Source organism: Idiotropiscis lumnitzeri, chromosome 5, assembly GCF_059441095.1.
Source record: "Idiotropiscis lumnitzeri isolate Australia: NSW breed Sydney's pygmy pipehorse chromosome 5, RoL_Ilum_1.0, whole genome shotgun sequence".
NCBI classification, from domain to species: domain Eukaryota; kingdom Metazoa; phylum Chordata; class Actinopteri; order Syngnathiformes; family Syngnathidae; genus Idiotropiscis; species Idiotropiscis lumnitzeri.
In genome coordinates this window covers 371,087-383,105 of record NC_142395.1, presented here as the reverse complement: position 1 = coordinate 383,105, position 12,019 = coordinate 371,087, and positions in this window count along the sequence as shown.

Below are 12,019 nucleotides of genomic sequence, written 5' to 3'. Positions count from 1 at the left end.
ACCGCTCCGCCATCCTGGCAGCTGGTAATGCTCTCTTGACTGTGTTTGCTTTGTACTTGCTTGGTACTTTCAATGGGCACTGTCTGAGGTGGGATTCGAACCCACGCCTCCTGGGGAGACTGCAACGTGAACGCAACGCCTTAGACCGTTCCGCCATCCTGGCAACTGGTAATGCTCTCTTGACTGTGTTTGCTTTGTTCTTGCTTGGTACTTTCAATGGGCACTGTCTGAGGTGGGATTTGAACCCACGCCTCCTGGGGAGACTGCGACCTGAACGCAATGCCTGAGACCGCTCTGCCATCTTATCATCTGGTAATGCTCTCTTGACTGTGTTTGCTTTGTTCTTGCTTGGTACTTTCAATGGGCTCTTTCTGAGGCGGGATTCGAACCCACGCCTCCTGGGGAGACTGCGACCTGAACGCAACACCTTAGACCGCTCCGCCATCCTGGCACCTGGTAATGCTCTCTTGAATGTGTTTGCTTTGTTCTTGCTTGGTACTTTCAATGGGCTCTGTCTGAGGTGGGATTCGAACACACGCCTCCTGGGGAGACTGCGACCTGAACGCAACGCCTTAGACCGCTCCGCCATCCTGGCAACTGGTAATGCTCTCTTGACCGTGTTTCCTTTGTTATTGCTTGGTACTTTCAATGGGCTCTGTCTGAGGCGGGATTCGAACCCACGCCTCCTGGGGAGACTGCGACCTGAACGCAACGCCTTAGACCGCTCCGCCATCCTGGCAACTGGTAATGCTCTCTTGACCGTGTTTCCTTTGTTATTGCTTGGTACTTTCAATGGGCTCTGTCTGAGGTGGGATTCGAACCCACGCCTCCTGGGGAGACTGCGACCTGAACGCAACGCCTTAGACCGCTCCGCCATCCTGGCACCTGGTAATGCTCTCTTTAGTGTGTTTCCTTTGTTCTTGCTTGGTACTTTCAATGTGCTCTGTCTGAGGTGGGATTCGAACCCACGCCTCCTGGGGAGACTGCGACCTGAACGCAACGCCTTAGACCGCTCCGCCATCCTGGCACCTGGTAATGCTCTCTTGAATGTGTTTGCTTTGTTCTTGCTTGGTACTTTCAATTGGCTCTGTCTGAGGTGGGATTCGAACCCACGCCTCCTGGGGAGACTGCGACCTGAACGCAACGCCTTAGACCGCTCTGCCATCTTATCATCTCGTAATGCTCTCTTGAATGTGTTTGCTTTGTTCTTGCTTGGTACTTTCAATGGGCTCTGTCTGAGGTGGGATTCAAACCCCCGCCTCCTGGGGAGACTGCGACCTGAACGCAACGCCTTAGACCGCTCCGCCATCCAGGCAACTGGTAATGCTCTCTTGACTGTGTTTCCTTTGTTATTGCTTGGTACTTTCAATGGGCTCTGTCTGAGGTGGGATTCGAACCCACGCCTCCTGGGGAGACTGCGACCTGAACGCAACGCCTTAGACCGCTCCGCCATCCAGGCAACTGGTAATGCTCTCTTGACTGTGTTTCCTTTGTTATTGCTTGGTACTTTCAATGGGCTCTGTCTGAGTTGGGATTCGAATCCACGTCTCCTGGGGAGACTGCGACCTGAACGCAACGCCTTAGACCGCTCCGCCATCCTGGCACCTGGTAATGCTCTCTTGAATGTGTTTGCTTTGTTCTTGCTTGGTACTTTTAATGGGCTCTGTCTGAGGTGGGATTAGAACCCACGCCTCCTGGGGAGACTGCGACCTGAACGCAACGCCTTAGACCGCTCTGCCATCTTATCATCTCGTAATGCTCTCTTGAATGTGTTTGCTTTGTTCTTGCTTGGTACTTTCAATGGGCTCTGTCTGAGGTGGGATTCAAACCCACGCCTCCTGGGGAGACTGCGACCTGAACGCAACGCCTTAGACCGCTCCGCCATCCAGGCAACTGGTAATGCTCTCTTGACTGTGTTTCCTTTGTTATTGCTTGGTACTTTCAATGGGCTCTGTCTGAGGTGGGATTCAAATCCACGTCTCCTGGGGAGACTGCGACCTGAACGCAACGCCTTAGACCGCTCCGCCATCCTGGCACCTGGTAATGCTCTCTTGACTGTGTTTGCTTTGTTCTTGCTTGGTACTTTCAATGGGCTCTGTCTGAGGCGGGATTCGAACCCACGCCTCCAGGGGAGACTGCGACCTGAACGCAACGCCTTAGACCGCTCCGCCATCCTGGCAGCTGGTAATGCTCTCTTGACTGTGTTTGCTTTGTTCTTGCTTGGTACTTTCAATGGGCTCTGTCTGAGGCGGGATTCGAACCCACGCCTCCTGGGGAGACTGCGACCTGAACGCAACACCTTAGACCGCTCCGCCATCCTGGCACCTGGTAATGCTCTCTTGACTGTGTTTGCTTTGTTCTTGCTTGGTACTTTCAATGGGCTCTGTCTGAGGCGGGATTCGAACCCACACCTCCAGGGGAGACTGCGACCTGAACGCAACGCCTTAGACCGCTCTGTCATCCTGGCAGCTGGTAATGCTCTCTTGACTGTGTTTGCTTTGTTATTGCTTGGTACTTTCAATGGGCTCTCTCTGAGGTGGGATTCGAACCCACGCCTCCTGGGGAGACTGCGACCTGAACGCAACGCCTTAGACCGCTTCGCCATCCTGGCACCTGGTAATGCTCTCTTGACTGTGTTTGCTTTGTTCTTGCTTGGTACTTTCAATGGGCTCTGTCTGAGGCGGGATTCGAACCCACACCTCCAGGGGAGACTGCGACCTGAACGCAACACCTTACACCGCTCTGCCATCCCGGCAGCTGGTAATGTTCTCTTGACTGTGTTTGCTTTGTTATTGCTTGGTACGTTCAATGGGCTCTGTCTGAGGCGGGATTCTAACCCACGCCTCCTGGGGAGACTGCGACCTGAACGCAACGCCTTAGACCGCTCCGCCATCCTGGCACCTGGTAATGCTCTCTTGAATGTGTTTGCTTTGTTCTTGCTTGGTACTTTCAATGGGCTCTGTCTGAGGCGGGATTCGAACCCACGCCTCCTGGGGAGACTGCGACCTGAACGCAACGCCTTAGACTGCTCCGCCATCCCGGCACCTGGTAATGCTCTCTTGAATGTGTTTGCTTTCTTCTTGCTTGGTACTTTCAATGGGGTCTGTCTGCTGCGGGATTCGAACCCACGCCTCCTGGGGAGACTGCGACCTGAACGCAACGCCTTAGACCGCTCCGCCATCCTGGCAACTGGTAATGCTCTCTTGACTGTGTTTGCTTTGTTCTTGCTTGGTACATTCAATGGGCTCTGTCTGAGGCGGGATTCGAACCCACGCCTCCTGGGGAGACTGCGACCTGAACGCAACGCCTTAGACCGCTCCGCCATCCTGGCACCTGGTAATGCTCTCTTGAATGTGTTTGCTTTGTTCTAGCTTGGTACTTTCAATGGGCTCTGTCTGAGGTGGGATTCGAACCCACGCCTCCTGGGGAGACTGCGACCTGAACGCAACGCCTTAGACCGCTCCGCCATCCTTGCACCTGGTAATGCTCTCTTGAATGTGTTTGCTTTGTTCTTGCTTGGTACTTTCAATGGGCTCTGTCTGAGGTGGGATTCGAACCCACGCCTCCTGGGGAGACTGCGACCTGAACGCAGCGCCTTAGACAGCTCTGCCATCCATGCAACTGGTAATGCTCTCTTGACTGTGTTTGCTTTGTTCTTGCTTGGTACTTTCAATGGGCTCTGTCTGAGGCCGGATTCGAACCCACGCCTCCTGGGGAGACTGCGACCTGAACGCAACGCCTTAGACCGCTCCGCCATCCTGGCACCTGGTAATGCTCTCTTGAATGTGTTTGCTTTGTTCTAGCTTGGTACTTTCAATGGGCTCTGTCTGAGGTGGGATTCGAACCCACGCCTCCTGGGGAGACTGCGACCTGAACGCAACGCCTTAGACCGCTCCGCCATCCTTGCACCTGGTAATGCTCTCTTGAATATGTTTGCTTTGTTCTTGCTTGGTACTTTCAATGGGCTCTGTCTGAGGTGGGATTCGAACCCACGCCTCCTGGGGAGACTGCGACCTGAACGCAACACCTTAGACCGCTCCGCTATCCTGGCAACTGGTAATGCTCTCTTGACTGTGTTTGCTTTGTACTTGCTTGGTACTTTCAATGGGCACTGTCTGAGGTGGGATTAGAACCCACGCCTCCTGGGGAGACTGCGACGTGAACGCAACGCCTTAGACCATTCCGCCATCCTGGCAACTGGTAATGCTCTCTTGACTGTGTTTGCTTTGTTCTTGCTTGGTACTTTCAATGGGCACTGTCTGAGGTGGGATTTGAACCCACGCCTCCTGGGGAGACTGCGACCTGAACGCAATGCCTGAGACCGCTCTGCCATCTTATCATCTGGTAATGCTCTCTTGACTGTGTTTGCTTTGTTCTTGCTTGGTACTTTCAATGGGCTCTGTCTGAGGTGGGATTCGAACCCACGCCTCCTGGGGAGACTGCGACCTGAACGCAACGCCTTAGACCGCTCCGCCATTCTGGCACCTGGTAATGCTCTCTTGAATGTGTTTGCTTTGTTCTTGCTTGGTACTTTCAATGGGCACTGTCTGAGGTGGGATTCGAACCCACGCCTCCTGGGGAGACTGCGACCTGAACGCAACGCCTTAGACCGCTCCGCCATCCAGGCAACTGGTAATGCTCTCTTGACTGTGTTTCCTTTGTTATTGCTTGGTACTTTCAATGGGCTCTGTCTGAGGTGGGATTCGAATCCACGTCTCCTGGGGAGACTGCGACCTGAACGCAACGCCTTAGACCGCTCCGCCATCCTGGCACCTGGTAATGCTCTCTTGAATTTGTTTGCTTTGTTCTTGCTTGGTACGTTCAATGAGCTCTGTCTGAGGTGGGATTCGAACCCACGCCTCCTGGGGAGACTGCGACCTGAACGCAACGCCTTAGACCGCTCCGCCATCCTGGCACCTGGTAATGCTCTCTTGAATGTGTTTGCTTTGTTCTTGCTTGGTACTTTCAATTGGCTCTGTCTGAGGTGGGATTCGAACCCACGCCTCCTGGGGAGACTGCGACCTGAACGCAACGCCTTAGACCGCTCCGCCATCCTGGCACCTGGTAATGCTCTCTTGAATTTGTTTGCTTTGTTCTTGCTTGGTACGTTCAATGAGCTCTGTCTGAGGTGGGATTCGAACCCACGCCTCCTGGGGAGACTGCGACCTGAACGCAACGCCTTAGACCGCTCCGCCATCCTGGCACCTGGTAATGCTCTCTTGAATGTGTTTGCTTTGTTCTTGCTTGGTACTTTCAATGGGCTCTGTCTGAGGCGGGATTCGAACCCACGCCTCCTGGGTTGACTGCGACCTGAACGCAGCGCCTTAGACCGCTCTGCCATCCTGGCAACTGGCAATGCTCTCTTGACTGTGTTTGCTTTGTTATTGCTTGGTACTTTCAATGGGCTCTGTCTGAGGTGGGATTCGAATCCACGTCTCCTGGAGAGACTGCGACCTGAACGCAACGCCTTAGACCGCTCCGCCATCCTGGCACCTGGTAATGCTCTCTTGAATGTGTATGCTTTGTTCTTGCTTGGTACTTTCAATGGGCTCTGTCTGAGGTGGGATTAGAACCCACGCCTCCTGGGGAGACTGCGACCTGAACGCAACGCCTTAGACCGCTCTGCCATCTTATCATCTCGTAATGCTCTCTTGAATGTGTTTGCTTTGTTCTTGCTTGGTACTTTCAATGGGCTCTGTCTGAGGTGGGATTCAAACCCACGCCTCCTGGGGAGACTGCGACCTGAACGCAACGCCTTAGACCGCTCCGCCATCCAGGCAACTGGTAATGCTCTCTTGACTGTGTTTCCTTTGTTATTGCTTGGTACTTTCAATGGGCTCTGTCTGAGGTGGGATTCGAATCCACGTCTCCTGGGGAGACTGCGACCTGAACGCAACGCCTTAGACCGCTCCGCCATCCTGGCACCTGGTAATGCTCTCTTGACTGTGTTTGCTTTGTTCTTGCTTGGTACTTTCAATGGGCTCTGTCTGAGGCGGGATTCGAACCCACGCCTCCAGGGGAGACTGCGACCTGAACGCAACGCCTTAGACCGCTCCGCCATCCTGGCAGCTGGTAATGCTCTCTTGACTGTGTTTGCTTTGTACTTGCTTGGTACTTTCAATGGGCACTGTCTGAGGTGGGATTCGAACCCACGCCTCCTGGGGAGACTGCAACGTGAACGCAACGCCTTAGACCGTTCCGCCATCCTGGCAACTGGTAATGCTCTCTTGACTGTGTTTGCTTTGTTCTTGCTTGGTACTTTCAATGGGCACTGTCTGAGGTGGGATTTGAACCCACGCCTCCTGGGGAGACTGCGACCTGAACGCAATGCCTGAGACCGCTCTGCCATCTTATCATCTGGTAATGCTCTCTTGACTGTGTTTGCTTTGTTCTTGCTTGGTACTTTCAATGGGCTCTTTCTGAGGCGGGATTCGAACCCACGCCTCCTGGGGAGACTGCGACCTGAACGCAACACCTTAGACCGCTCCGCCATCCTGGCACCTGGTAATGCTCTCTTGAATGTGTTTGCTTTGTTCTTGCTTGGTACTTTCAATGGGCTCTGTCTGAGGTGGGATTCGAACACACGCCTCCTGGGGAGACTGCGACCTGAACGCAACGCCTTAGACCGCTCCGCCATCCTGGCAACTGGTAATGCTCTCTTGACCGTGTTTCCTTTGTTATTGCTTGGTACTTTCAATGGGCTCTGTCTGAGGCGGGATTCGAACCCACGCCTCCTGGGGAGACTGCGAGCTGAACGCAGCGCCTTAGACCGCTCTGCAATCCTGGCAACTGGTAATGCTCTCTTGACTGTGTTTGCTTTGTTCTTGCTTGGTACTTTCAATGGGCTCTTTCTGAGGCGGGATTCGAACCCACGCCTCCTGGGGAGACTGCGACCTGAACGCAACGCCTTAGACCGCTCCTCCATCCTGGCACCTGGTAATGCTCTCTTGAATGTGTTTGCTTTGTTCTTGCTTGGTACTTTCAATGGGCTCTGTCTGAGGCGGGATTCGAACCCACGCCTCCTGGGGAGACTGCGACCTGAACGCAACGCCTTAGACCGCTCCGCCATCCTGGCAACTGGTAATGCTCTCTTGACCGTGTTTCCTTTGTTATTGCTTGGTACTTTCAATGGGCTCTGTCTGAGGTGGGATTCGAACCCACGCCTCCTGGGGAGACTGCGACCTGAACGCAACGCCTTAGACCGCTCCGCCATCCTGGCACCTGGTAATGCTCTCTTTAGTGTGTTTCCTTTGTTCTTGCTTGGTACTTTCAATGTGCTCTGTCTGAGGTGGGATTCGAACCCACGCCTCCTGGGGAGACTGCGACCTGAACGCAACGCCTTAGACCGCTCCGCCATCCTGGCACCTGGTAATGCTCTCTTGAATGTGTTTGCTTTGTTCTTGCTTGGTACTTTCAATTGGCTCTGTCTGAGGTGGGATTCGAACCCACGCCTCCTGGGGAGACTGCGACCTGAACGCAACGCCTTAGACCGCTCTGCCATCTTATCATCTCGTAATGCTCTCTTGAATGTGTTTGCTTTGTTCTTGCTTGGTACTTTCAATGGGCTCTGTCTGAGGCGGGATTCGAACCCACGCCTCCTGGGGAGACTGCGACCTGAACGCAACGCCTTAGACCGCTCCGCCATCCTGGCAACTGGTAATGCTCTCTTGACCGTGTTTCCTTTGTTATTGCTTGGTACTTTCAATGGGCTCTGTCTGAGGTGGGATTCGAACCCACGCCTCCTGGGGAGACTGCGACCTGAACGCAACGCCTTAGACCGCTCCGCCATCCTGGCACCTGGTAATGCTCTCTTTAGTGTGTTTCCTTTGTTCTTGCTTGGTACTTTCAATGTGCTCTGTCTGAGGTGGGATTCGAACCCACGCCTCCTGGGGAGACTGCGACCTGAACGCAACGCCTTAGACCGCTCCGCCATCCTGGCACCTGGTAATGCTCTCTTGAATGTGTTTGCTTTGTTCTTGCTTGGTACTTTCAATTGGCTCTGTCTGAGGTGGGATTCGAACCCACGCCTCCTGGGGAGACTACGACCTGAACGCAACGCCTTAGACCGCTCTGCCATCTTATCATCTCGTAATGCTCTCTTGAATGTGTTTGCTTTGTTCTTGCTTGGTACTTTCAATGGGCTCTGTCTGAGGTGGGATTCAAACCCCCGCCTCCTGGGGAGACTGCGACCTGAACGCAACGCCTTAGACCGCTCCGCCATCCAGGCAACTGGTAATGCTCTCTTGACTGTGTTTCCTTTGTTATTGCTTGGTACTTTCAATGGGCTCTGTCTGAGGTGGGATTCGAACCCACGCCTCCTGGGGAGACTGCGACCTGAACGCAACGCCTTAGACCGCTCCGCCATCCAGGCAACTGGTAATGCTCTCTTGACTGTGTTTCCTTTGTTATTGCTTGGTACTTTCAATGGGCTCTGTCTGAGTTGGGATTCGAATCCACGTCTCCTGGGGAGACTGCGACCTGAACGCAACGCCTTAGACCGCTCCGCCATCCTGGCACCTGGTAATGCTCTCTTGAATGTGTTTGCTTTGTTCTTGCTTGGTACTTTTAATGGGCTCTGTCTGAGGTGGGATTAGAACCCACGCCTCCTGGGGAGACTGCGACCTGAACGCAACGCCTTAGACCGCTCTGCCATCTTATCATCTCGTAATGCTCTCTTGAATGTGTTTGCTTTGTTCTTGCTTGGTACTTTCAATGGGCTCTGTCTGAGGTGGGATTCAAACCCACGCCTCCTGGGGAGACTGCGACCTGAACGCAACGCCTTAGACCGCTCCGCCATCCAGGCAACTGGTAATGCTCTCTTGACTGTGTTTCCTTTGTTATTGCTTGGTACTTTCAATGGGCTCTGTCTGAGGTGGGATTCAAATCCACGTCTCCTGGGGAGACTGCGACCTGAACGCAACGCCTTAGACCGCTCCGCCATCCTGGCACCTGGTAATGCTCTCTTGACTGTGTTTGCTTTGTTCTTGCTTGGTACTTTCAATGGGCTCTGTCTGAGGCGGGATTCGAACCCACGCCTCCAGGGGAGACTGCGACCTGAACGCAACGCCTTAGACCGCTCCGCCATCCTGGCAGCTGGTAATGCTCTCTTGACTGTGTTTGCTTTGTTCTTGCTTGGTACTTTCAATGGGCTCTGTCTGAGGCGGGATTCGAACCCACGCCTCCTGGGGAGACTGCGACCTGAACGCAACACCTTAGACCGCTCCGCCATCCTGGCACCTGGTAATGCTCTCTTGACTGTGTTTGCTTTGTTCTTGCTTGGTACTTTCAATGGGCTCTGTCTGAGGCGGGATTCGAACCCACACCTCCAGGGGAGACTGCGACCTGAACGCAACGCCTTAGACCGCTCTGTCATCCTGGCAGCTGGTAATGCTCTCTTGACTGTGTTTGCTTTGTTATTGCTTGGTACTTTCAATGGGCTCTCTCTGAGGTGGGATTCGAACCCACGCCTCCTGGGGAGACTGCGACCTGAACGCAACGCCTTAGACCGCTTCGCCATCCTGGCACCTGGTAATGCTCTCTTGACTGTGTTTGCTTTGTTCTTGCTTGGTACTTTCAATGGGCTCTGTCTGAGGCGGGATTCGAACCCACACCTCCAGGGGAGACTGCGACCTGAACGCAACACCTTACACCGCTCTGCCATCCCGGCAGCTGGTAATGTTCTCTTGACTGTGTTTGCTTTGTTATTGCTTGGTACGTTCAATGGGCTCTGTCTGAGGCGGGATTCTAACCCACGCCTCCTGGGGAGACTGCGACCTGAACGCAACGCCTTAGACCGCTCCGCCATCCTGGCACCTGGTAATGCTCTCTTGAATGTGTTTGCTTTGTTCTTGCTTGGTACTTTCAATGGGCTCTGTCTGAGGCGGGATTCGAACCCACGCCTCCTGGGGAGACTGCGACCTGAACGCAACGCCTTAGACTGCTCCGCCATCCCGGCACCTGGTAATGCTCTCTTGAATGTGTTTGCTTTCTTCTTGCTTGGTACTTTCAATGGGGTCTGTCTGCTGCGGGATTCGAACCCACGCCTCCTGGGGAGACTGCGACCTGAACGCAACGCCTTAGACCGCTCCGCCATCCTGGCAACTGGTAATGCTCTCTTGACTGTGTTTGCTTTGTTCTTGCTTGGTACATTCAATGGGCTCTGTCTGAGGCGGGATTCGAACCCACGCCTCCTGGGGAGACTGCGACCTGAACGCAACGCCTTAGACCGCTCCGCCATCCTGGCACCTGGTAATGCTCTCTTGAATGTGTTTGCTTTGTTCTAGCTTGGTACTTTCAATGGGCTCTGTCTGAGGTGGGATTCGAACCCACGCCTCCTGGGGAGACTGCGACCTGAACGCAACGCCTTAGACCGCTCCGCCATCCTTGCACCTGGTAATGCTCTCTTGAATGTGTTTGCTTTGTTCTTGCTTGGTACTTTCAATGGGCTCTGTCTGAGGTGGGATTCGAACCCACGCCTCCTGGGGAGACTGCGACCTGAACGCAGCGCCTTAGACAGCTCTGCCATCCATGCAACTGGTAATGCTCTCTTGACTGTGTTTGCTTTGTTCTTGCTTGGTACTTTCAATGGGCTCTGTCTGAGGCCGGATTCGAACCCACGCCTCCTGGGGAGACTGCGACCTGAACGCAACGCCTTAGACCGCTCCGCCATCCTGGCACCTGGTAATGCTCTCTTGAATGTGTTTGCTTTGTTCTAGCTTGGTACTTTCAATGGGCTCTGTCTGAGGTGGGATTCGAACCCACGCCTCCTGGGGAGACTGCGACCTGAACGCAACGCCTTAGACCGCTCCGCCATCCTTGCACCTGGTAATGCTCTCTTGAATATGTTTGCTTTGTTCTTGCTTGGTACTTTCAATGGGCTCTGTCTGAGGTGGGATTCGAACCCACGCCTCCTGGGGAGACTGCGACCTGAACGCAACACCTTAGACCGCTCCGCTATCCTGGCAACTGGTAATGCTCTCTTGACTGTGTTTGCTTTGTACTTGCTTGGTACTTTCAATGGGCACTGTCTGAGGTGGGATTCGAACCCACGCCTCCTGGGGAGACTGCGACGTGAACGCAACGCCTTAGACCATTCCGCCATCCTGGCAACTGGTAATGCTCTCTTGACTGTGTTTGCTTTGTTCTTGCTTGGTACTTTCAATGGGCACTGTCTGAGGTGGGATTTGAACCCACGCCTCCTGGGGAGACTGCGACCTGAACGCAATGCCTGAGACCGCTCTGCCATCTTATCATCTGGTAATGCTCTCTTGACTGTGTTTGCTTTGTTCTTGCTTGGTACTTTCAATGGGCTCTGTCTGAGGTGGGATTCGAACCCACGCCTCCTGGGGAGACTGCGACCTGAACGCAACACCTTAGACCGCTCCGCCATTCTGGCACCTGGTAATGCTCTCTTGAATGTGTTTGCTTTGTTCTTGCTTGGTACTTTCAATGGGCACTGTCTGAGGTGGGATTCGAACCCACGCCTCCTGGGGAGACTGCGACCTGAACGCAACGCCTTAGACCGCTCCGCCATCCTGGCACCTGGTAATGCTCTCTTGAATTTGTTTGCTTTGTTCTTGCTTGGTACGTTCAATGAGCTCTGTCTGAGGTGGGATTCGAACCCACGCCTCCTGGGGAGACTGCGACCTGAACGCAACGCCTTAGACCGCTCCGCCATCCTGGCACCTGGTAATGCTCTCTTGAATGTGTTTGCTTTGTTCTTGCTTGGTACTTTCAATTGGCTCTGTCTGAGGTGGGATTCGAACCCACGCCTCCTGGGGAGACTGCGACCTGAACGCAACGCCTTAGACCGCTCCGCCATCCTGGCACCTGGTAATGCTCTCTTGAATGTGTTTGCTTTGTTCTTGCTTGGTACTTTCAATGGGCTCTGTCTGAGGCGGGATTCGAACCCACGCCTCCTGGGTTGACTGCGACCTGAACGCAGCGCCTTAGACCGCTCTGCCATCCTGGCAACTGGCAATGCTCTCTTGACTGTGTTTGCTTTGTTATTGCTTGGTAC